The 23665-nt window shown below is 36.9% G+C and overlaps 1 non-coding gene across 1 annotated transcript; it reads right to left on the minus strand.

Moving 5' to 3' along the window:
- Positions 1 to 23332: 23332 nt before the first annotated feature.
- Positions 23333 to 23517, minus strand: LOC113314475. The gene has a single exon (XR_003342419.1). It is a non-coding gene; the product is annotated as a U2 spliceosomal RNA (small nuclear RNA).
- Positions 23518 to 23665: the final 148 nt, after the last annotated feature.

A 23665-nucleotide genomic window follows, 5' to 3' on the forward strand; every position in this document is an offset into this window, starting at 1 on the left:
CAGCAAGGATGTTGTTAACTCTAAAGTTTCTCTCTTTTAATCTTTAATACACTTATTTTTTCCATCAAAGATATATAAATATTACTCGTCAATACACAATGCTCAACATGGGATAATAAGAAATAAAGTTAATCAAGAATATCCATGTGTGTAACCTCGAATAATATTGGCTCTTAAAGTTCAATTCACAGTTTTAAGAACTTACTAGAATAATATCCATGTGTGTAACCTCGAATAATATTGGCTCTTAAACATCGAGTATATGATCAATTCTCTGTAATAAAAAAAGTTAGGATGAGTCATATTAATTGTATCAAATATCTGATCGAGCATTACCAATTGTTTAATTTTTGTATGGTCCTATAATGTACCTACTATCAGGATTCACATTCGGTAAGGAAGTTTGGTACGAATTCATAAAGACCATAACTGTTGGTGTGTACATCGCTAATAGACAATACTCAACAGGGATTTGAAGTGTTTAATAAAATCGATGTATACATAGACATGGTTGAATTACATTACTATAAATATTGTTGTTGTTGTTTTGAATATTATTTTTTTAAATAGTTTTGAATTCATTTTGTTTGATATTGTAGCAATTGGATAATTTTTTTTAACATATAATTTAATATTGTTTAACTTATCGTTTAAATAGTTGTTATAACCTCAATACCAGTGGCAGTTCTACAAGTAGATTTCATTTGCTTCAAGTTATGTTTACTGTATTCTGTAAACCACCTAATTACAAAGTTTTATAAATATATAAATATTTGTTATTTTGGTGTTAAGAGAAAAAATAGTTGTTAACAATCCACATTAAACCGAAAATATACATTTATTGAATAAGATAGTTTGTGCATGTATTAAAAACAATGTCTATAAATATAAGAATTTGTTATGTTTATTTATGTAAAAATAAATAAAAATATTGTTAACAGTACGCCTTTCCTCATTTAAATGAAAATGATAACCTCTTGAATAGAATTGTTTTTGTAGTTTGTACGTGTACACAAATGTGCGTTAGTGTAAAAAATATAGTAAAAGGATAAGTTACGCACTTTCCATAAATTTAGCTCCACCCTTTATTATACTGCTTCTTGCTTTCTTAAGTTAATACATTAGAATAAATTCAAAGAGAAACAAAAGATTTTATATTAACACTTCACTTGTAATGACATGACACACGACATTTTCATCGTTGCATAGGGTGTCATCCTCCCAAACCTTTCTTGAATCGATCACAAAAATATGATATTGAGATCCTTTAGAACAATCCCAACGATAATGGATACTTTCTTGTGTCTAAATATCTTGTTTTTTAAATATCTTGTTTCCATCGTTGCAAGACCGTTTCCCAGTGATGTAATATTGATTTTGCATCAACAAACTTATAAACTTCTGAATCACAATTCCATAAAACAAGAGCTTGTTTAACCAGAATAATTACCTCCTCCACCGATCTTTGCTTATACCCAAATGCACGGTTGTTCCTTTCATTCCAAAGATTCCAAGCAATATCGTATTGTGTTATCGCCCAAAGTGTTTTACATCTTCCTTTAAGAACATTCCAATTCCAGATAGTGAAGAGCTGCAATATGTAAAACGACAAAGGCCATGAAATATGAAAGTATTTGATGAAGTAATCCCAAACTTGGAATGAAAAAGAACAATGAATCAATAGATGGTCTGCTATTTTGCACTCTTCATTACACATACCACATCGGTCAGAGTCCGGCTGCATCCCTTGCTGTAAGAGCATGGTAATTATAGGTATAAAGTTATTCAAGGAAGCCCATAGTAAGAAACTTACTATATTTGGAACCTACTTTAGCCATAAAAGATTCTTGTAACTGCACTCCTCCACAGAAGTTTCGAGAGATGAATAACAAGTTTTAGGGATGAAGTTTTCTTCAAACTTGAGTTCATCCCCAGCTTCTAAAAGGATATGAGGGTTACGTAAATCCCTTTTAAGTAAATACCATTCCATTCACTTATTATGATTAAAAATTCTTTTTAAATTACCTTCCCATTTTCCATCGGTAATTTTCTGCAATGGTTCTATTTGTTCCTACATACCTTGAAAATAGCCGGAAACAAGTCTTTTATACAACCTCAGTCAACCCAGTGATCATGCCACAACCGAATATTTCTGCCACTATTAACCTTATAAGTGATAAACGTTTGTATTTCCGGCACTATTCTAGTGACATTCCTCCATAGGCTTCTGCCTTGGATTGTGTAACCGTCAGATGTCACTGCAATTTCAGTATTTTACTTACCCTTTTGTTGAGCAATATTTCTCCAAAGAACACCTCTTTGATTCGATTATCTCCAAACCCACTTTGCAAGAAGATATTTGTTATTAGTCTTAAATATTTAACCCCTAACCTTCCACACTCTTTAAAAGTACTAACCTTAGTCCAATTTACCCAAGAAATCTTCTTTTTACCTTCAACCAGAACCCATAGAAATTTCCACATCAACTTGTTCATTCGCTTTTCAATGCTCACCGGGAGATTAAAGAGATACAGAAAAAAAACAGGTAAACTAGAGAGACAACTCTTAATAAGATCTAGAAGGCCTGCCTTGTTAAGAAATTTCTTCTTCCATGAAGCAAGTCACATTTTCATTCTCTCTAAAACAGATTCCCAAATAGAAGTACTTCTAGAGAAAGCACCAACTGGAAGACCTAAATATTTGATGGAAAGATATTCTGTTATGAACCCCAATTCCTAGCTAAATACGAGATAACATGATCATCCCCCCACGCTTACCATGGTATTGTTTTATAAATTCAACTTCATACCTGTCAATTGCTCTAAAATAAAGAGAACGAAAAGTCTAGTTATATCCTCCTCTTGAGCATTAATGAAAACATTAGTATCGTCCTCAAATTGAAGGTGTGAAATTACCGCACCTGTATCAACAACTTGGAAACCATTAAGATGAACTCTTTGAATGGAATCACCCATGAGCTTTTAGAACACCTCTACAACTAACAGAAAAACATACAGAGAAAAAGAATCGCATTGTCTTAATCCTTTAGATGGCTTTAACTTTTTCGTAGAAGAACCATTTACCAAGACAGAAAGATGAGCTGAAAAAATACACCATTTCATCCAAGAAATCCATTTATATCCAAAACCATGTTTATTTAGGATATTAAATAGAGCATTTCAATTGACGTTATCAAAAACTTCTCCATGTCAATTTTGCAGATAGTACCCGAGGTCTCAGACTTTATCTGTTGTCTACACACTCATTTGCAATGAGAAATCCATATAGATCATTTTTCTTATATTTTATAAAAGCACCTCGATAGTCTTAAATCCTTTAGTGTACAACAGTCTTCTTTTTTGGGAATTAAAGTAATGAAAGAGAAATTAAGTATCCAATCCGTAGATCTGTACCTGTGAAAGTCATTAACCATACTCATGAAGTTGTCACTTATAATGCTCCAACAACATTTTTAGAACTCATAAGAGGAACTGTCAGTCCCAGGCGATTTGTTGCATCCTATCTTTTTTATTACTTCCTAGACTTCTTTTTCAGAAAAATTACTTTCTAACCATACCTTCCTATCATCTTCAATCTGAGCAAAGTAAAGAAGACACAAAGACATATTAGAATATTTTTTTAGAGGAAAATAGATTTACATAATAGTTCCTGAGTTTTTCTTTTATCACCAACTGTTCAAAGCAGTCCAACCCATCATTTTGAATATTAGCAATAGTATTTCTTTTCTTCCTTGTTCTAGCAATTCTATGAAAATAACTAGTGTTATAATCCACCCATCTAAATCCATTTTTCTTTTCCCGAAGTTGTCACTTCCTTGCTTCCAGGTTCTCTACAGTTTTTATCTTGAGTTTGCTTTGAAGCCTAATCTCATACTTGATGAGTGCTAAAAAGTGCATATTTCTACATCTTTTTCTTGGCATTTAACTCATCTTTTTTGCATTAATTCTACATTTTATCCCATATCCTGCGTTTTCGTTGTTTTCAAGAATAAATATTTTTCTTAATTAATTTTGTATTTTTAGGTAATAAATAAAGTTTGGATGAATTGCGGAGCGAAAAAGAGCAGAAAAGTGGTGGAAGCCGAGAGGAATCACGTAAGGAAGCCGCGAAGAATGTTGTGCGTAAGACCAAAAGGCTAGAAATGGGCTTGAAGAGGAAGAAGTGTTCTTAAATAAGATATGGACTTGGCGTACCCAAGGCTCAAAACCCCCACCCAAACCCATTTCCAATATCCATACCCGCCTTCATCTTCAGGCGTCAGATTGGATCATCTCAGCATCCTACGGTGGATTCATCATAGTCCATCAAAATCTAAAGTTCCTCTCAAACACAATAGCACCTAACTCCATCTTGAGCCGTCAGTTTCGTTGTACTTCCGAATCAAACGGTCCATCCTCGATTCCTTCTATATTGCCGTTAGATCAATCCATCATCTCCACATCCGACAACTCATTATCGTTGTTCATCAAATCCGCTACTCCCCGACTCACACAATAGCACCTAACCCTATACCCATCGAAACCAAACACTCCCCTTGTCTCTTCTCCATCGACCTCACCTCTCCCTCACCGCTGCAGAAGCCATCACCACCACCTTCTCCCCTGCCATCTCCACCAAACGCCACCAACAACTCTCTCCACCAAACCAACCAGCACCCATCCTTCCCCGATCATTACCCTAGCCTTCTACCCATCTATTTCATCAATCTCTCATCTTTTCTATCTCTGAAACCCTAGGTGAAAGATTGATGAATTAGGTCGAGTTAGAAACGCAATTGGAAGGCATGGAGAGGAGCAGGAGAATCAGAGAAAGAATGGGTCGACGCTATAGGTAAGAATTGACCCATCAATTCTCTCAAATTTGTAAACCTAATTTTCACTGTTGAATTTGGGGGGAAATGTAAGAACCCTAATTTTGTATTTTGGGGTATAAATAGAGATGGGGGTTAGTGTGTTGAGGGTAAGCCTGTACTAGCCAGTGTTTCACCCAAGAGGACTAGAATAGCCTGTGCCTCAAGGGTTCAGTTAAAATGCAATTCCATGTTTTAATTTACATTCTTAGTATAATGGTTCAGTTGATTTTGATTCTGTAATTCAGTTAATGCTTTAGTTTCTTTTAGTTTCTGTTACATGTTTTAATTCAGTAATGTTTTGTTAATGTTTTAGTTAAAATTTTAGTTCATGTTTTAGTTCTTTTTTAGTTATTGTTTCAGTCATGTTTTAGCTCAATGCTAGGCCAGATGAAGCCTTAGTTTTAGGCCACAACTTAATGAAGTATCTTTGTGACTTGTAGTGCATCATGTCTAAACTAGTTAGAAGCACCTAGGCTTTCATCCTCATTGGGTTGTCCCTTTAAGTAGCCAACTAGTGCTAGGGTGAAAGAGCTCTAGTCTGTTATTCTTCCTAGTGACCTGATTTGATCCCTGGGACAAATGCAAGATGGAACTTGCATCCCTGCCTAATACCAATGGGACAAGAAACATAGAGATTTAGGAAGCTTGGCATGAGACCTACAGGTGGATTCAAAACCTAGTGTTTGCTGTTTCACATTGTTTTTGTAGCTGTAATCTTTGTCACTGCCCTTGGCTCAATGCCTTGGTTTGCTTCTTTGTTTCACTGTCACTGTTGCCACTGTCAATCACTGCCTTGTATATAACCTTAGGAAAACAACATAAAACTTCAATTACACACCCTAGTCCCTGTGGAATGACCCTGCCTTGCACACTCACTACAACAGACAACTGTGCACTTGCAGTTTAACATGTAGGCCTTTCTGTCTCCCCTTCTACTCCGATATGATATTATACATACACAATCACAATGCCTACCAATACTTCTCAGGCGGTAAAGCACCTTGCTCTTCTAAAAGGTTCGACTCATTTATTTGATTGGTTACAATCTTCTTCTCCCTCTTCACAATACCAAATACATGCATTCCCTTGGGCTTGATAAAAAACTTCAAATTTTGAAGTTTGAGAAAGAATATGGAGCATCCACTGCCCGAGGATCCCCTAGCATCCCACCATATCTTCACATTAGTGAAAAAGTTCTTGTGTTGGATCCAACTTATTTCCAATTTAAAGTAGCCTTATTATCTACAGCGGGACAGGTATTAACCAGAATGGAGTTACGTTCCGAAATTGTTCTCGTCAATGCAATCTGCAGTGCATTAGAAAAAGCATCATCAAACTCTACACTAAAGAGGAATCTGTCTAGTCTGCAAAGTAAAGGTTCTTGATGGTTATTAGACTATGTAAAAGCTCCACCAACCAACGGCTGATCCACCAGATGCTGATATAGAATTTCTACTATCGCAATATCCTATATTTCTTTCTTCATCCGTCCTTACAGCGTTAAAGTCTCCTAAAAAATATTGCGGTCCATCCCACCACTCTCTAATCACCATAATGTTCTCCCAAAAGTCTGCCCTGGGATTATAACTATCCCGTGTAGATAAGAAACCTCATTGACTAGATCCTACAAATGGAAAGTAAACCCAATCAAAATTTTCTACATGCCATAATTGCCTAATAAACCAATTCGAAAACTTTATGATCTTGGTTTCCTGTATATTGCAAATTGCATATCTTTGACTAGCAATAATGTTTTTAAGAGCCGTGATTTTGTCAAAATCGTTCAAACCCATAACATTCCAGCTTAAGATCTTAAAATCCATTACACAAATCCTTCTCCCTTGCGTTACTTCCTTCGTCAGCTGCCAACATATTATTTACTTCTGGTACAACATTATTATCACCTACTTCCTTATTAAGGTTAGCTCTTTCCTTATACTTAAGGACCAGTTGAGTCATATTAATTATCCTTCAGTAATCTGAAGTTATCCTCATTAATTTTTCCTTAACTGCATTCCAAGTTGACAAAAGCGATAACATCTTTGTCTACAGTGTCCATTCCATCGTCATGATTTGTAGCGTTCAGGTTCACTACCACCGCATTCTCCATCAGGTTTCTGCTTTCACCATCATCCTAAAGATTATTATCATCTTCCTCCAAGTTATCTTCTCTCGAAGTCTCATCTGCTCGTAAAGGAGAATATATTGACCCATACTCAGACGTAGAATGTGGATTTTGTACATTAGGTATTGAGGCTGAGTTTGAATCCCTCGTGGACTTATGAACATATATACAACTCCCTTGTTCGTTTTTTCCTAGATAATTTGACCTGAATCGGTTTGTATATGTCCAACTATTTATTTAGTTGAAACAATCCTCAACACGACTTCATCCTGACCTCAGATATTTTTTTCTCAAAATAAATCAAAGATGATGTAAGATCTTTCAGTTTTAGGTCAAAATCTTCAACTTTCCTTCGATATTCATATATTGTTACCTCCAATTTAGGAGAATTATTAGATTCCCATTCCATAGTCAATTCCAGCCTCTCACCATCTATTTTTGTTAATAAAACTGCTGGGATATAATTGAATTCTCCTTTAACAACAATCCTGAAAAAATGCAACTTATTGGACATGTTAATGGAAAGAGTCTCAACTGAGATTGATCACACCTACCAGGGTAATCAGACACGGTGATCACATATCTTCCTACATTTTCATCATATGTGCGGAAATTCTATCAAAGGATGGGAAAAGGCGCCCAGGCGCCAAATTATACAGCAATATGGGTTTTTTTAAATAAAAGGCGCTCGCCTTAGGCGCTAGGCTTGGCCCCTCGCCTCGCCTAGCGCCTTTTACAACATAGATTGAGACTGCAACGAAAAATATACAGTCAAAAAGCTATACGCATAGATAAAACCACCAAAGTTCCAGTTCACAGTTGGCCTTCCTAATACAAAACAGTACAACCCAACTGGAGACTAAAACTAAATAAGATGGTAAGTAAAGATGCTTAGAAATCCAATATTTGCAATAACCTGTAGTTTAGTTGCCTGGGAGCTGCTGAGACTGATTCTGACCAGACTGCTGCATCATATGCAACTTGTTGCAGGTTTGGAGGCATCAGCTGTGGAGAAACAGAGGCAGTGGACCTGAGGCTGGGAAACTGGCACTTGATCCACTGAACCAGATGAATGCGGCAATGGAAATGGTTGATTAAGGGAAGGTAAAATGGAGGAATTGGAAATCTGTAACTTGCCTTGTTGTGTTGATGTCGTAAGATGATACTAGCGTGTTCTGGGAGTGTAGTTGTACCGGTCAATATAGGGTTTATTGAAATTTCAAAAAGCTGAAAAGGATACATTAATTAAACATATCTGTTGGGGAACTGGAGATAGTAAAGGTGCAAGTGTTGGATGAGAACCATTTGTAGGACAACCAAATCCTTTCATGGGGCCACTCTGAAAAAATTTGGTAAGGGAAGATGAAAATTTCAGAAGAGTCTCCGGCGAGCTCCAAAGTTCAATTATGGGGATTCTCTTTTATAAGAAGTTACAATGCTAAACTATGTGCGGCAAACACAGATGGAAAACTTACGGTGGCAGATGGAACTGGTGTAACACCACTTCTAGTACCCAACTGACCACTGAAGCGTTGTGCATTTGCATCAGAAGTTGGAGACGAAACCAGGACCCCGAAATGCAGGAGACCCCCTAAGAAAGAGGAAGGAAGTACCCATCTTCGTATTAGGAAAGGAAGTACCCATCTTTGTACTCCAAAAACAGATAAACGATGAACATATAAAGAGATTATCAAGACCAAAAAAAGCAATACACTCACCCAAGTGTATTGACTGTGCAAGGCTCTAATGACCCTCTCAGCATCCTCTGAAGTTGCATATTTTACGAAACAGCATCCTGCGAAGTAAAAGAATTGGCATCCGAACACCATTAGGACACTACAGGTCATCTATCAATAATACATGCCCAGGGCTAAGTAATATACTAGTATGACATCAGCACATGGCTGTTGTGCTCTAAAAAAAAGTAGGACATGTCAATACTAATCACTGTCACGAAAAATCAACAATACTGAGAGCGCACAAACTAAGAATAAAATTACATCAAAACTGGTCAAACATCAAATATGCATTTCCATGGGAACCTATCATAACCGCCCCCTTGACTAGAAGAAGATACAAACTGCCATGCGACAATAGAAAGCCTCCGCCAGTCTTTCACAGCAGTTGCAATAACTTGCTTAATTCTGCATTGGTGAACATCCCAGTTGTACACCCGAGTGATAGTGACCTGGTACAGCAGCAACCGATGATTAGCGAAGAATTCAAACAAAATAGGATAGAGAGAGTTGGAAGTTACAGATATACCTTTGTTACCGGTCAATATAGGGTTTCTTTTCTTTTTTGGGTTCCAGTTTTACTATAGTTCATCACATTCCATGCCTTCAGCTCAGTACTAAATAACAAATTACTTATATTCTCATTTTTTTGTGATTAGGATGAAGAGAGTGTAGAGATTATCTGACTAAGAATTGAGCAGTGTGAATCAACAGTTCCTTCTCTTCCACTCAATACTGGTTACGGTGCACACATATGCATGCATATCTAATTAACTCTTTGACAATTACACAACATTAATTTATGATTTATAAGCATAACATGGCAGTAACATTTCTTTTAAAATGTTTTCCATAAAACACAAACTAAATTCAAGTTTTTTGCAAGAATGTTTCCTCGAGGACACACTAAATTTTAACTGTCCAAGGGTCCAGAAGAGTGACTTTTCGTCAAAAAGAACAGCTTCATGTACTGCAGTACTAATAAAAGAAGAAAGCATTATCACTGATATGCAAATTCTCAATACACGGACCTCTTCACCTGTGTATTCCAGCATGACATCTGCTCTCAACCATAGATCGGACCCGTGAATTTAAATCGGCTATTAGTTCCTGCAACCAGGTAGAATGAGGAAAAACTGATTATGAACCAATGATGCGAAGAAAAAGTATCAATAATGCTATGGAAGCACCAAACATAGCTTACTAAGATAGACCCCCAACTGAACCACAAAAAGTTAGTCGTATCAGAGCAAGACAGTATATTCAGCTCTGAAGAAGCAGATGGTGGTGGCTCCACGTGATTAAAAGCAGGAACTCAAGTTGTTCATAAAAATTTCAAATTTGAACATCCAGTAAAAGGATGCAGGTCCCATGGTAATGCATTACACGAATAATAACTTATCAAATCCAGTTTGAAAATTTATAAAAGAAGGCAGCACTGCTAACTGTCTTTCTGGTAACAGACACCCAGGAGTGGTCCAGAGAATCTGACAAAAACTGATACAGCTGCAAAAACTGATCGTACAAACTCACTTTTGTTTATAAGACTCAAATTACTCTCACAGTACTTACACCTATACCTCACTTTGGGTATTCACTCAATTACAACTCAAATGGTTACAACTGATGCCTATTTATAGGCTTTGATTGACCGACCTCTATAAGGTCTAGAACCTTCCCTAACTCTCTACTGTATGACCTGCTCTAGAAAACTCTAGTTTTCTTACATTTTTTTTACATCTAATTGCTGACTTTGACTCTAGATTTCTCTAGTCTAATACTTGTTCCAGAATGCTCCATTGTCACATTTCTTCTACATTTTCTTACTAATTAAGCTTCTAGAATATTCTTGATTAATCCAAATCAAGTTTATTCTTTCAACATAACGAACCTCACCAGTACCCTTCCAAGCTTGCAAACTAGCAACTACATCCAAACACTTTTCAACGCGGAAATTTTCGCCTGGTTATCAAAGAGAAAAAGAAATGCGATCAGTTGTGCGGAAAAGCCATCTTACTTCATAACAACAGCATGAAGAAGTAACATTACTATAAAGTTTAAAGTCTTCTCTAGTTAAGGTGTCGAGAGAAAACACATATCAAAATTATTAGACAAGCAGGCTTTTATTGTGCTTTTCAAGTCGAATAAAATGATGGTCCAAATTAACCGAATAACATTTTCAAGTTTCAATCAGCCACTTAGCTTATTATGAATTAAAAGTGTCTACAGACTATGCATATTCTGCATCGATTCGGTAGTTGCATTCTGAGCTACATATACTAATATCTAGCTCATATGAGATCTGAGAAAACCAAAGTAAGTCAAGGACCTGATGTCCCCACTGCTGAGCAAGAAGTTTATCTTAACACCATATTTTTCAAACTTTTTGCTGTGTTGGCATGTATTGACATTTGTACTTATGTCAGACACATGCGTAAAGGGCTATAGTTCTGCTAGCTGCTAAAATTTAATATATTGGCATTCTATAAAGCTTGAGAATATGGCAGAACAAAGAAAAGAAAGAGAATGAGAAGACACGTGACTGCCTATTACAGTCTTACTTCGTTGTTAGCCTGGATATAGATATCTTATTTCCTACACAGTATATCCGCACCAAAATGTTCTTTACATTAACTCTAAGTCCATTGTGTTTATATGTAGCTGTGTCGGGTACCTTTTATAGTTACAAAATCACCGACGCCATTGTTACTTTGCATACTTAAGAGCGCCACACCAGTATCAGACACCGACAGTCGCATCCCTAGAAAAACTATTCACAATTCTACAAGTCTTACCAAAAAATTATAAGTCTCACAATTCTACTAACGAATCATGTCCCATAGACCGAACTTTGGACCGAATTTGGGTTTTAAAAAACCATACAATACTCGTATATTTATCGTTCCGTATGTTTGCCGAATCCCGAATTGCTAACTAAGGTGCGGAGATGTAGAATCAAGGAGGCGTAAATGAACTATATATACATTTCTTATAAAGTTTAGGGTTAACTCTGACCGTTGAATTATTTGATCTAACGACAACTCGCATTCTGATACACTCTTTTAAGGAGCTAACTTGGCTTGGCTCGGTGTGTTTTGAGTTTGGCGTCACAGCCACCAAGCCGTAGCTTACATTGGCTTAATGCCTTACATTAAGCATTGTACTTTGCTACACTCTAGACCAATGTAGTCGATTTCGGATTCCGGTTTGTCTCGATCGCGGGCGAGACACTGGTACAACGTAGTTTCGGGGAGATTCCGTTTCCAAATCTCGGTGTAATCTCGGTACAATTTCAAAGAAGGAAATTTTGTAAAACATGATTATTGTCTCCATTGTTCTCGAAATGTTCTAATACCGGAATTTCATCCGAGATGTCCGGAATTTCGTCCGAGATGCCCGGAATTCCAGCCGAGATGCCCGAAATTTCCGATTCCTTTCCGTCTCGACGAAATCTTGCGTTTCGTTTTGTGGTGATCCGAAATCCGAAATTTCGCCGGAATTCCGGACGAAATGCCCGAAATTGACTACATAGTTCTAGACTCTGATAAGTGGATATATTTTTAGCAGGAAAATAAAAAGTTAATAAAATAAACTGGTTGCATTTATCATAAATCAACATTTTTGTATTTTTCATTTCCGCCATGGCTCGACTCTGGATCTGCATTCACAATACTAAGCTGACCATGCGCCTTCCTTGTTAGGAGCTGTTGCTGCTCTTATCTCATTGTAGTTATTACTGAATTTGCCCTGATTCCATTTTAACCAATGATTATTGTACACAAGTATTTTTTTAATCATCAAAATGATATAATTTACATAAAAGAATAATGAATTAGATAGTTACGATGCCTCATGACCATAATGGACCTAGGTGAAGGAAAAAGTAAAAGATTCAACAGTAAAGCGACTACCTCCCGACTAATTCTTCCCATTTGAAGACTAACGTTTCAGATCTAATGTCGCTAAGCGTCTTGGAAGGAGGGATCAATACAAAATATTTTCCTTAATTTCTAATACGATCTTTAGAGCGTCTTTCTCTTTTGCCTTTACGACAAACATCCATTGATTGTGTTCTTTCCAAATATTCCAACAAATAGCATAAGAAAGGATGTTCCAATTAAAATTCTCCGTCGTTGCAAAATCAATTCTATCTCTATTTTTAAAATAATCCTTTATGTCATCTCCTGGAGGTCTTCCCACTCCAAAACCATTTAGGAAACCATCCATATAGAGTGAGCCACTTAACAAAGAAGGAACAAGTGATTTATAGTTTCTAATTCCTTCGTGCACATACAACATCTATTTACCAACGTTTTCTCTTTCCTTTCGAAATTGTATTGTGCTAGTAAGGAATTAAGATGGACGTACCAACTACGTAAAGAAGCTAACCTTGGTCGGTACATCATTATTCCAAACAATCTTGTGGGGAAATCCTGCAAAGGAGGGCGGAGGAATTAGAGATAACTAGCACGAGCGTACCGTGAATGCGCCGTCAACTGTCCACTTCCAAATTCTCTGGTCTTCATCTTCATTTAAATTCACGTCTTGCAACTTGTGCGACAGATCCCTGGCTTCTGCAATCCCAATATTTGATAGTCTCCTTCTCAAGTCCAGATTCCAATTTGAATGTCCTTCATTATCGCTGAAGTAAAAATGATTGACTACATTATTCTTCTCCTGGCTTGATTGAGATGTAAAAATAACTATACCACCAAACCCAGGGTTAAAGTAATTGTTTGAAGATTCAATTTTACCATAAATTATGGTGGAAAAAGTAGCGGTGGCATCTTCAGTTTAAAAATCAAGGAACACGAGAAATTTTAGTCTGGTGCTTCGGAAGGGTCTAAAGAAAACTTTCCTTTGCTTTAATTCCGCGCTTCCTGTACCCTATCTTCTCAAGAAGAAACTGAATTACCAGTCATTTCTCCTCTGATTCAGCTTACATATATTCTTCAGGGTAACGGTCATGCACACAGATTGTTTTAGTGTTTACAGTGTGTGTTGAAGAAGTTCTGGATTTTCTTATTCTTTGAACCCCCCAAAAAAGAAGACATTATTGTTCATGTGAATTGGCGTCGCCATCTAAGGGGATCGAACCCTTCACCACGGGATTAAAAGTCACTGAGCTAAGTCTACTGTTGTCCTATCGTCTCATTTCTAGATATGCTCTCTAAGTTTTGTGATAATTTTCCTTGTGAGAATCTAAAATCCAAAATCTATTTGACTTCAGCGATTAAGGCTTGATCGAGGTAACTTTTCCGTTTTTTCCTTGCAAGATCTTTTTAAGGACGCCACAGAAAGTGAATCTATTTAAAGAGCAGAAAGAGAAGACATCCATTCCTCAATTGTTCTCTTCAGGTAGCCTACGTAACTTAGGCCATTCATTTTCTAGTTTTGCTCCAATGAGTTACATGGAAGTAGTCAAATGAGATTTCAAATGATTTTTTGGAGAGTTTCCAAATCTACTGTTAGTCAATAAAGATTTTTGGAGAATCTCCTAACGTCTCTTGTTATTAGTTAAAGATTTTTTTTAAGTTCTTTAAATTCCCTACAAATCCATGTTATTGGATTACGATTTGAGAAGAGTCACTCTGACATTCCCGTTATTAGAAGAAGAATTGAAAATCATTGGTTTGTTGTTTTCAAAGATTTGGAAAATAAGCATGGTAGAAATCTCCCCTGAAGAGGTGATATTTTTGGAAACTTGAAATTTTGGGGAATATTTGTTTTTAAGGGTAAACCAAATTTTTTCCCATTTTTGGAGTGGATGACTAGGACAGAGCCATTTGCGCACTAAATGGAAAACCAACGGCGAGATAGCATACAAATAAAATTTGGAATGAATGAAACAAAGAGAATGAAAATTTAGGCATAGGACAACAATGAGATTTATTTTGACAATGAACACATAATTAGCTAGGTTTCTGTGGTATTTTTATTATTATAACGTGCATGATAAAATGATCGGTAGAAGTTTTAAATTTTTGATTAAACATTTTCCATTTTTTTGTCTCTACAAATCATACAGACTCTTTACAAATCTCATTTTCCCGTCTCGTTATCTCTTGGGAGCACATCTTTCTAAAGAAGGAAACCAAATTAAATGGAATTTAATTCCGAAAAAAATCATTCTTCTTCCGATATAATTGAATCTTATTCATACTTGTTTTGTCTTACTCCGGTGATCTTCTTTTTCTCTTATCGAATTTCTTGGTATTATACTTTTACGGTATTTTCTTATTATTTTGTATTCTTTTTTTGTTTTATCTAAAACTCATTATAACCTCGTTAATATAATGGTTGCTTGTTTATCAGGAAAAAAAATAGCTGGTCAGGTCGATGTTTCAAATTCTCCACATGTATGTTGACTAAAAATCACAGCCGTCTTGAATTCAATTCCCGCCAATCACAGATTACGTAATGTCCGTCAGATAAGTGAACCCTATATTTGACGGCACTTATAAGTAGTCATTTAGATTTAATTTTCTGCAAAAGGAACCCTGAATTGTGCCTCCCATACTCTGTGTAGAGAGAAACCCTAAACAACAACAAAAAAACAGATCTGCATCTACAAAATCATGGCAGGATGTGGTGTTAGTTCAACAGCATCAACAACAATGAATTATCTTCTGAAAATCTTAATTTTCACCATGTCCTCAACATTTCTTGTCAGTTATCTCCATATGTGCCTGAAGACTTTTTTGGTTTTTTCTTCAGTTTTGTTCTCACTAATTTAAAATTATAGATTCAGTTTCACCTCACTAGGACAGAAACTGAATCTGCTAGTTTATTTCTTCATCTCCATAGTTTAGTCTTTGTTTTTTAATTCACGAAATGTATGTAATGTTACGTAAATCCAATTTCAGTATGTTACCTATTAAAAACTGAATTGTCATTGAGTTTGTCATTTATTTGTATTGATTCAATTTCAAAACAGCACCAGCAAATGTAGAATCTTCCTCCGAGCTACTTGTTTGATCGGATGTTCACACCACCAATGGGTTGAAATGTTGACACCAGTGACGGCCACAAGAGATGCAAATAATTTGCAGATCCTAGATCCCTCAAGCTCTCCTGGAACCCAGTTGCCTAAATTCTAGGAATCAATAAGACTAGCGGAACTGTCAAGGTAACTACTGATGGGAACTTGGGAAGCATATTAGTTCAGTCTATCTAGCTTATGGAAGCACAATAAATGCTGTGCATTATGGAATTGTGATAGACAACAGAGAATTGGTGGAAGAAACCATCTGAAGGTTACTCATTCGTCAAAAGTTTGAAAGCCAAATAAGTTAGAAACCCAATAGAACCAAGGACCAGATTTCAGCAAGTTCCTGGTATATCAATGTAAATTTATCACCAGTGTTTTGCGCATATTTTGTATACTATTGTAGATATAAACGAGGGAATAAGATGGATTAGATGAGAATGGCTAGCAAGAATCCAATATTTATGAAATCTATGTGAATGTATCACCTACAGTCTCCTACACGATGACATAGAAATACCAGCACATAGTGGTATGAAAGACGCTCACACGTGGTTGGGCCTGGAATCCTTATGTTGCCACAACTTCAGCAATCGGAAACCAGTCCATAGTGTCTGTGTGGAAGTCCTGTTGCAGGTACGAGTGAGGCACCAGCATTGACCACAAGATCAGGTTGGGAGTATAGGTGGGTAGTTAGACCAGTGGATAGAGAAACCATGAAACCTAAATCAGGGAACACTTGTGGAGTTTGGAAACAGATTTACACACATCTCAAAACCTTCAAGAAATGCACCAATCTAAATCTAGTAGATGGCAAGACAATCAGAATTTTGTGTAGGGGAAGAAGCATTCAATGCAGCATTTCCACATTTATTCCATTAGTTCTACTAAAAACTGGACAGTTGGAAAATGTGCTGCAACGTTATTGAAAGGTGGCTCTTCGAACCTAGCTTGGACAGAAGACTATCACAAGTTCAAATTGATGAAGTCTCTACTAATTTGCTAGTGATGATAGAAAACTTAATGGTAGGTTCCAATGAAGACTCGTTTGCCTGGTCTATTGACAAAAAGGAAGTGTTCAGTGAAATCTGCTTATTCTTGGTTTGCTAAATTTAAGCATTTGGTCAAGAGCTTGGCCACACAAAGTGGGGTTTTTCCTGCGGCAAGTTTATCATAGAAAACTAACTAGCTACAATGGATATTCTTTACAAGAAAGGTAAATTGTTGGTTAATGGTTGTCTTTTGTGCCATTGCAGCAGAGAGACTACTGGCCATCTTCTTTTCCATTGCCCATTTGCTTCTTTAGTTTGGCAGCATTTTATGTCGCGTACTAAACTTGATTGGGTAATTCCTAATTGCATTGATCTTCTTATCAAAGGATGGAGAGTTAAAAATCCATCTTGTATAGGTAAAAGTCTTTGGCAGGTACTGCCGGCAGCCATTTGCTGGTGCATTTGGAACTGCCGGAATGAAATCATTTTCAACAACGGGACGTCGAGATTCACGACTCTTGTAGAAGACATAAAAACTCAAGCTTTCTTCTGGTGTAACAAACTTGGATTCTATGAAAGGGGTCTCTCTTGATCAAGTCCTTGTCCATTGGGATTCTTTTCTTTTCGTAACTTAGCTTTGGGGTTCTTTCTTTCTGTAAAAGGCTCTTTGAGGTGTAGGGAGGTTGAGCCTGTTCTTCCTCCCTCTTTGGGTTGTTCCCTTTTCCGTTTCCCGCTTACTCTTTGTAAGCTTCTCAATATATATTTTTGCTGAGTAAAAAATGAATTAAAGCACTGTGTGGCTTTTTTTTTTTTTTTGATTGGTAGCTTCTTGCAAACTATGAATACAGTTTTGTCTGTTGCAGAGTAACATTCAAGTTCAGTAGTAAATGCTAGTGAAGAATCTTACTTAAAGAAAAAACCAAGTCACTGAACAAAAACAAGAATATGTTTCTGTTCAAGTTCAGTATGTATATGTTTACTAATAACAGACTACTCATCTACTAACACAAACTGCAGATTGGGAGAATATTATAGTTATTTGTCGAACGTCAACCTTTCTCATGCTTCACTACCATTTTTTCGCTCCTTCATCACCACCAAGTTTCTCTTCGGCGGACGGCAATAGTAGGCCAAAGTATGACAATCCTCGAGTTCAAATTGATCCCATCCACCCTTGCTTATGAATCTCTCCGGAAAAGCTGCTATGTTTTTCACTGTGTCCTTCCAGTCTATTTGTTTAGTGTTCACATAGTACTTCACATCACCAGAGTTAAAGCGATCTTTTATGGCAGCAAGCGCCTTTAGTGTTTAGTCTATTTGTTTAGTGTTCACCAGAGTTAAAGCGATCTGAGCACAGACAGATTAACAATCTCAATTGCCTCCATCGGGAACACAGTGAAGGGTGTTTCTACAAGCACAATTAGGTCATATGGAGTCAGGGAAAAGGTGGGGTGTGATTTGACGACTGATCCCTTCCAGTGAATATCCCCACTAAATTGGTACTCCTTCGCTAGCTTAACAAACAGACGAGGTGATATAGGCAGGGTATCCCATCGAGCATGAACTTCGTCGACAAAGTTCTTCAAACGTTCGTTGTCCAAGATGTTTTGCTTCCCTTTCTCAATCTTATCTGAATCATGATAAGACCTCGTCTGTCTATTCTGTCCCGGAGGGCATTTCACCAAATGGAATTCGAACTCTTTTGTCTCTTCCTTCTTCTTCTTCTTCTTCTTCAAGGGGGGATGCATATGAAAATGTAAGAGAGGCGGCATCATGCTGTCCCCAAGTCGGAAGAAGGAACATTGGATATCGTCAAAATAAAAATGCTTGTGGAAACCAGGGGCCGTGTATATGAACCCGTTTACATGGGCTTCAAGGGTACCGGTAATGGTCTCTCCTTTTCCACCTTGTCCTCCTACCTTGGGAAGGATCACAACACCATGAAGCCTTATTACCCTGTCTTTTTTTTCATGCAGAAACGAACCAGTGACAGACCCAGGTTGTCTTCTTCCAATTTCAACCCACGGAACATTTTCAAACCATGGTTTCTTTATATACCCCAACCGATACGTTATTTCAGAACTATCTGCTTCGCTGGATTGAGTAGTAGTAGCCAACAATCTTCGTTCATCTTCCTTCTTCAACCAGCGAGCAAGTATTGCCTGATTTTCCATTCGCATCTCCTCCCTTTCATCCTCTGAAAGTCTTTCAACAAACGGTGTACTTTGGAAATTTTCCAAAATGAATACATAATGTGCGTGGACATATTTATAGACCGGAGTAAACATTCATGTAGTGTGAGACACTAGGCGCCAAGCCCTTCGCCTTGCCTAGCGCCTAGGCGGCCTAAGGCGACTCGAAGAAGAAAAAGATTAGGTAGGCGCCCCTATGATGTAATTACCAAGTACAGCAACCAGTATAGATCTAAAACACGAAAACTAAAATAAGCAGATGAGCACTAACAGATAGCAAATAAATAGTACATATACATGAGTTTCCTGTTATCTATAATTAGCCAACTCCGTGTTAAAAACTCTTCTCCGACTGAACAATAACGCGAAACCCTAGATCAAAAATTAGGGGAAATCAAAGGGAGCTAAAAAAAAACTTAAGATTTAAAGAAATATCATCTGCGGGATTCGTATCGTACATACCTAAAACGTTAATCAGAAGAAGAAAAAAAATCTGATTTTTGTGATCTCGTCTCCTACTCAACGGAGCCTTAAAACTCTTCTTTTGATTATTAATGAAAATACAATGGTACCCAAATAAAGCTATCTATACCCGGTGCGTCTAGGATGTGGTCGGTGATCTCTAACGGCTTCCTTTATGGATGATTTTGTTTGGCTTAATAAAAGAAATTACATGGTCTTAGGAAAGATAATCCATGGAGGAAAAAAAATCTATCTCTAAACACATGCCTAATGTTTTTTTCTTCTTTTATACCTGCACCAGGTGACGCAAGAAAGTCACATTAGTTATGACCCTCTATATCTCTCTAGAATTGATCAGAAGTTTAGAATTTTGATTAATGGTTTTTATTTAATATTTCGGGAACTTACTGTTGCACCAAAGCCTGCGGAAACGTTAGGTTTGCACTACTACGAGGTATCTCAATATCGCCAAGAACACAATCACATACACAAGAAGAACAAGTATTTAACGAGGTTTAATCCTCGGGAAGGAATAAGCAATTTTATATATCACCGTATAGGTTGGAATATACAAAGCCTTTTTACACGAGATGAAGAGAACTCTTACTTAGCTCTTGATGTGTTTTCTCTAGTTCTCTCTATGGCTATTTATACACATCAATAGGAGTGGACACATTCCTTAACAAGGAATACTTTTCTACAAGTATAGGGTTTTCTAATCTTAGCTCTAAAAACAAACGTCTTAAACTTCTATACTTAGGACACAAGTACTTGGTTTCCTTGATCAACTAGATTTCCTAATCTAGTCCTTGACCATCCTACCAACACTTACCGTTTGTCTTTTGCCAAGAAACTTAAAACTGTTGAGAAAAACAGTTTAGCAACATCATTTTGTAAATGAACCTGAGTTCGGTTGTTATTTTTTTTTGTAAAAGAAAAAATAAACACGACCAAAGGCTGAATGTGGCATCGTTGATGTTACTGAAAACCTGCCACCAATCTCTCTTTGAGGATTTAATTCTCACGGTTTTCGTATTACTCCAACTGATCATTCTTATCCAAAACTGTGTGAATCTCTTCCATTATATGAGAATGTATAACAAAGTCACCTCTTTATGTTTTTCTTCTTACTTGACTTTGTTTCTCATGTAAATTTACCCCAATGTATCTCTTTTATTATGATATTACATGGTGCCTGAGGATTATATGGTTTAACATTTGACATGATTTTATACCGGACATGAATGATCACAAATAGTTCCTCGAGTTACTTTCTGATAATTTATATACAAAATGAAGTTATCCAAACACAAGGCTGAATCGCATGTATGTTTCTTCTCGTGAGAGGATAAAACAATCCTTGAGTTTATCATATGTAGACAAAATAAACCTTGTTGTAGCGAGTTACAGATACTTTAGTCCTGCTACTAGAATTCGGATAATTCACTTTAGTTTTTAAACCTATTCCTGTTTTACGGCATTTTTACATACATAAAAGACATGTCAGAACAGTCTTCTTTTACAGCTGATTTTTTAGTTTTTTACTCAATCAATCAAAGCTAGCTGAACGTAGTCTCTCGAAAGGCATGTAAATAACTGCTAATATTGTATGCGGAGATGGCATAAGTCTAAGTTTACAACTTGGTAGTGAAAACTCTACAGTGAAGAAGTAGGAAAATAATTGGTTTTGTCCTACCAATCCCACTTAAAATATCAATAATCCTTCAATGTATGAAACTGACATCAATTGGTGTAACTGATATGAACAAAACTATAACAGTTCTGGAATAGTAACATACTGTGCTCATGGCTCAACGGAAAAATGTCTTATATATAGGGTTCATTTACACCAAGCATCAGGAAAAATGTTAGATTTGATAGTAACCACCCCATTACAATAATAAAGACACCCAGTGTTTGGTTAAAGGCTACCTACTTCTTGGATTACGCTAAATACTGGCATCAAAATGATATGGGCACTCTCCCCTAGGCTTGGGACATGAGTCATGACATAGTCTAAAAGCCTTGTGTAAAAACTAGAATCAAAAATGTTCTTACAGTGATTTATGTTTACCACATTAGCCGATTGTAAGTAGTTCGTTGTAGAGGTGCAGAGTGCAGTTAATCAGTTTATAATGTCTTACCAAAAGAGGTGATGTCACTCCAGTCTTACTTTATAGCTGAGTTTTTTTTTTCACTCTCAATACCAGTGTTTACTGCTAGTTTTTCCACAATCAAAGCTAGCGAAGTTTAACTGCCAAACCTACTGGCTGCCCCTTTCGGTTTTGGTGTCTAGTCTCCTAAAAGTCATGTAACACGCCAATTAGTTATAGCTGACTGTGAAGTACTATGAGAAGTCAAATGGGTCTTTCAAACTGCTTTTTGTTCATTTAGAAAGTGATCTTATGTCCGAGGCAAATGAAAATACGTTCCTGAAGAGTTTTATTGATTACTGATTGGATGTGCAACATGTTATCAAAGATTGTTGGAAATGATTTTGGAGTTAATGGGATAAATGGGTATTGGATAATTTGAAAATGGGCTCACAACACTCAATAAAAAAAAAACTGAATTTTTATTTCTCTCTCAAAACTATAGTTGTACATACAACTTCTTACATAAACTCACTTTGATTTTCACCTTGCCACTAACTTTGGTTTTCACTCAATTACACCTTCACTTGGTTGCACTACCTCCCTATTTATAGCCAACCTAAGAATTCTCTAGAACTCCCTAGAGAAATATCTATCCCCAACTAACTACAACATGTGCTAGATATTTCTAGATAGTTTAGAACCTTTTGTACATTCATGAATATTCTAGTAAGCTTGGGCCCTCATAGCCATGAAGTCTCTAGATGAGCTAGAGTATTATGGAATAATCTACAATACACTAGTTGGGCCTAGATAATTCTAGATAATTCTAAACTAAAATCAAGTTTATATTTTTAACAAAGATGGATCTAACGAGGGTTTCTTTTTCCAGCTGCTTTAATGTTTCATCTAAGGTTTTTGAGTGTAATTTTGGATGCAGTCAGTCATGGAAATGTGATTCTTCCTGCAGTTAGTCGAGTTGGGTCGTGTCGGAGCATCTAGGGGGCAATGGTATCTCTGGTATCGGCAGAAGTCAGGTTGGACCTGACACAGCAGAAGTCAGGTTCATTTACAAAATGATTTAGCTAAATTTTTCTTGCCACACTGCGGTAAGGGGACATAAAGGGTTGTTTATCCTTTTCTGCAGATAGAAAATGGTGATGCAAAATGTGAATTTCTTAAGGAAGTTGAATTACTTTAGTCCTGCTGGTAGGATTCGGATAATTCACCTTATTCTGAAGCAGTGATGGTAGAATCTTGACGTGCTGAGATTTTTATTCTTTTGCACAGCCTCTTATAGGAGTTTGGGTAAGAGAACTCTTGGACAGGGCTTACAATAACGCAAAGACCATTTTAACTACACACAGTAACAAACTCCACGCACTAGCTAACGCTGTACTTGAGAAAGAAACACTCACAGGAAGTCAAATCAATGCTTTACTTGAAAAAAAGCAAATGAGGTTTACGCAGCCTGTTTTGGATAACCCTAAACTTGGGAAGGAATGAAGAAGTGGATATCAGGGAAAGAAGCGGGCAATAGTCTAATACTTGTAGGCTGTTGCCATTGTTCAAGTTTGCTTCTCCTTCTCATAGGATGTTGTTGCCTTTGTTTTATCTTTTTTTCCTTCACTTTGTGGTGTCTCTTATACTTATCCTCCTTTGCAGGACTGAATCCGGAAATGGAGGGCAAGTCACTTGGAAAAGCAAAGTGATTGAAGCCTACAGATCAATGTCGCCTGAGTTACCCTAAGAAGGTAGTGCAGTTTGAGAAACAAAAAAAAAAACGCAAAATCACAAAGAAAAAGCATTGCGAGCTTATTGTATGAGAACTCTAGCAAACAAGCTGCAATATTTATCTTTTGATTTTTGGTAGGGGGTGCGCCAGTCCTTTGCAGTTGTTCTGCAACGCAGATGCGACGCATGGGAACCCCCCAGCAGCAAGCTGCTGTGGTGGGAACTCCCCCATGAAAAAAAAAATTAATACCTTGCCGTCGAAGAGACCTGCACTATCAGATATTAATCTAATAAATCTTAGCCAGAGGGCCGAGAAAGGTGTGCTTAGACTCTGACTTCAGCTTCAGTTTTTAAAGGTTGAAGTTCTCAGGCATCTGTTTTAATAACATTGTTTTGGTTTTGCTCTGCTTGCAGATTTTTTAAGTTTCAGGCATGGCCCTAGTGACCATGGAATTAACAAGAGTTGAAGC

Source organism: Papaver somniferum, chromosome 9 (assembly GCF_003573695.1).
Source record: "Papaver somniferum cultivar HN1 chromosome 9, ASM357369v1, whole genome shotgun sequence".
Classification (NCBI taxonomy): Eukaryota; Viridiplantae; Streptophyta; class Magnoliopsida; order Ranunculales; family Papaveraceae; genus Papaver; species Papaver somniferum.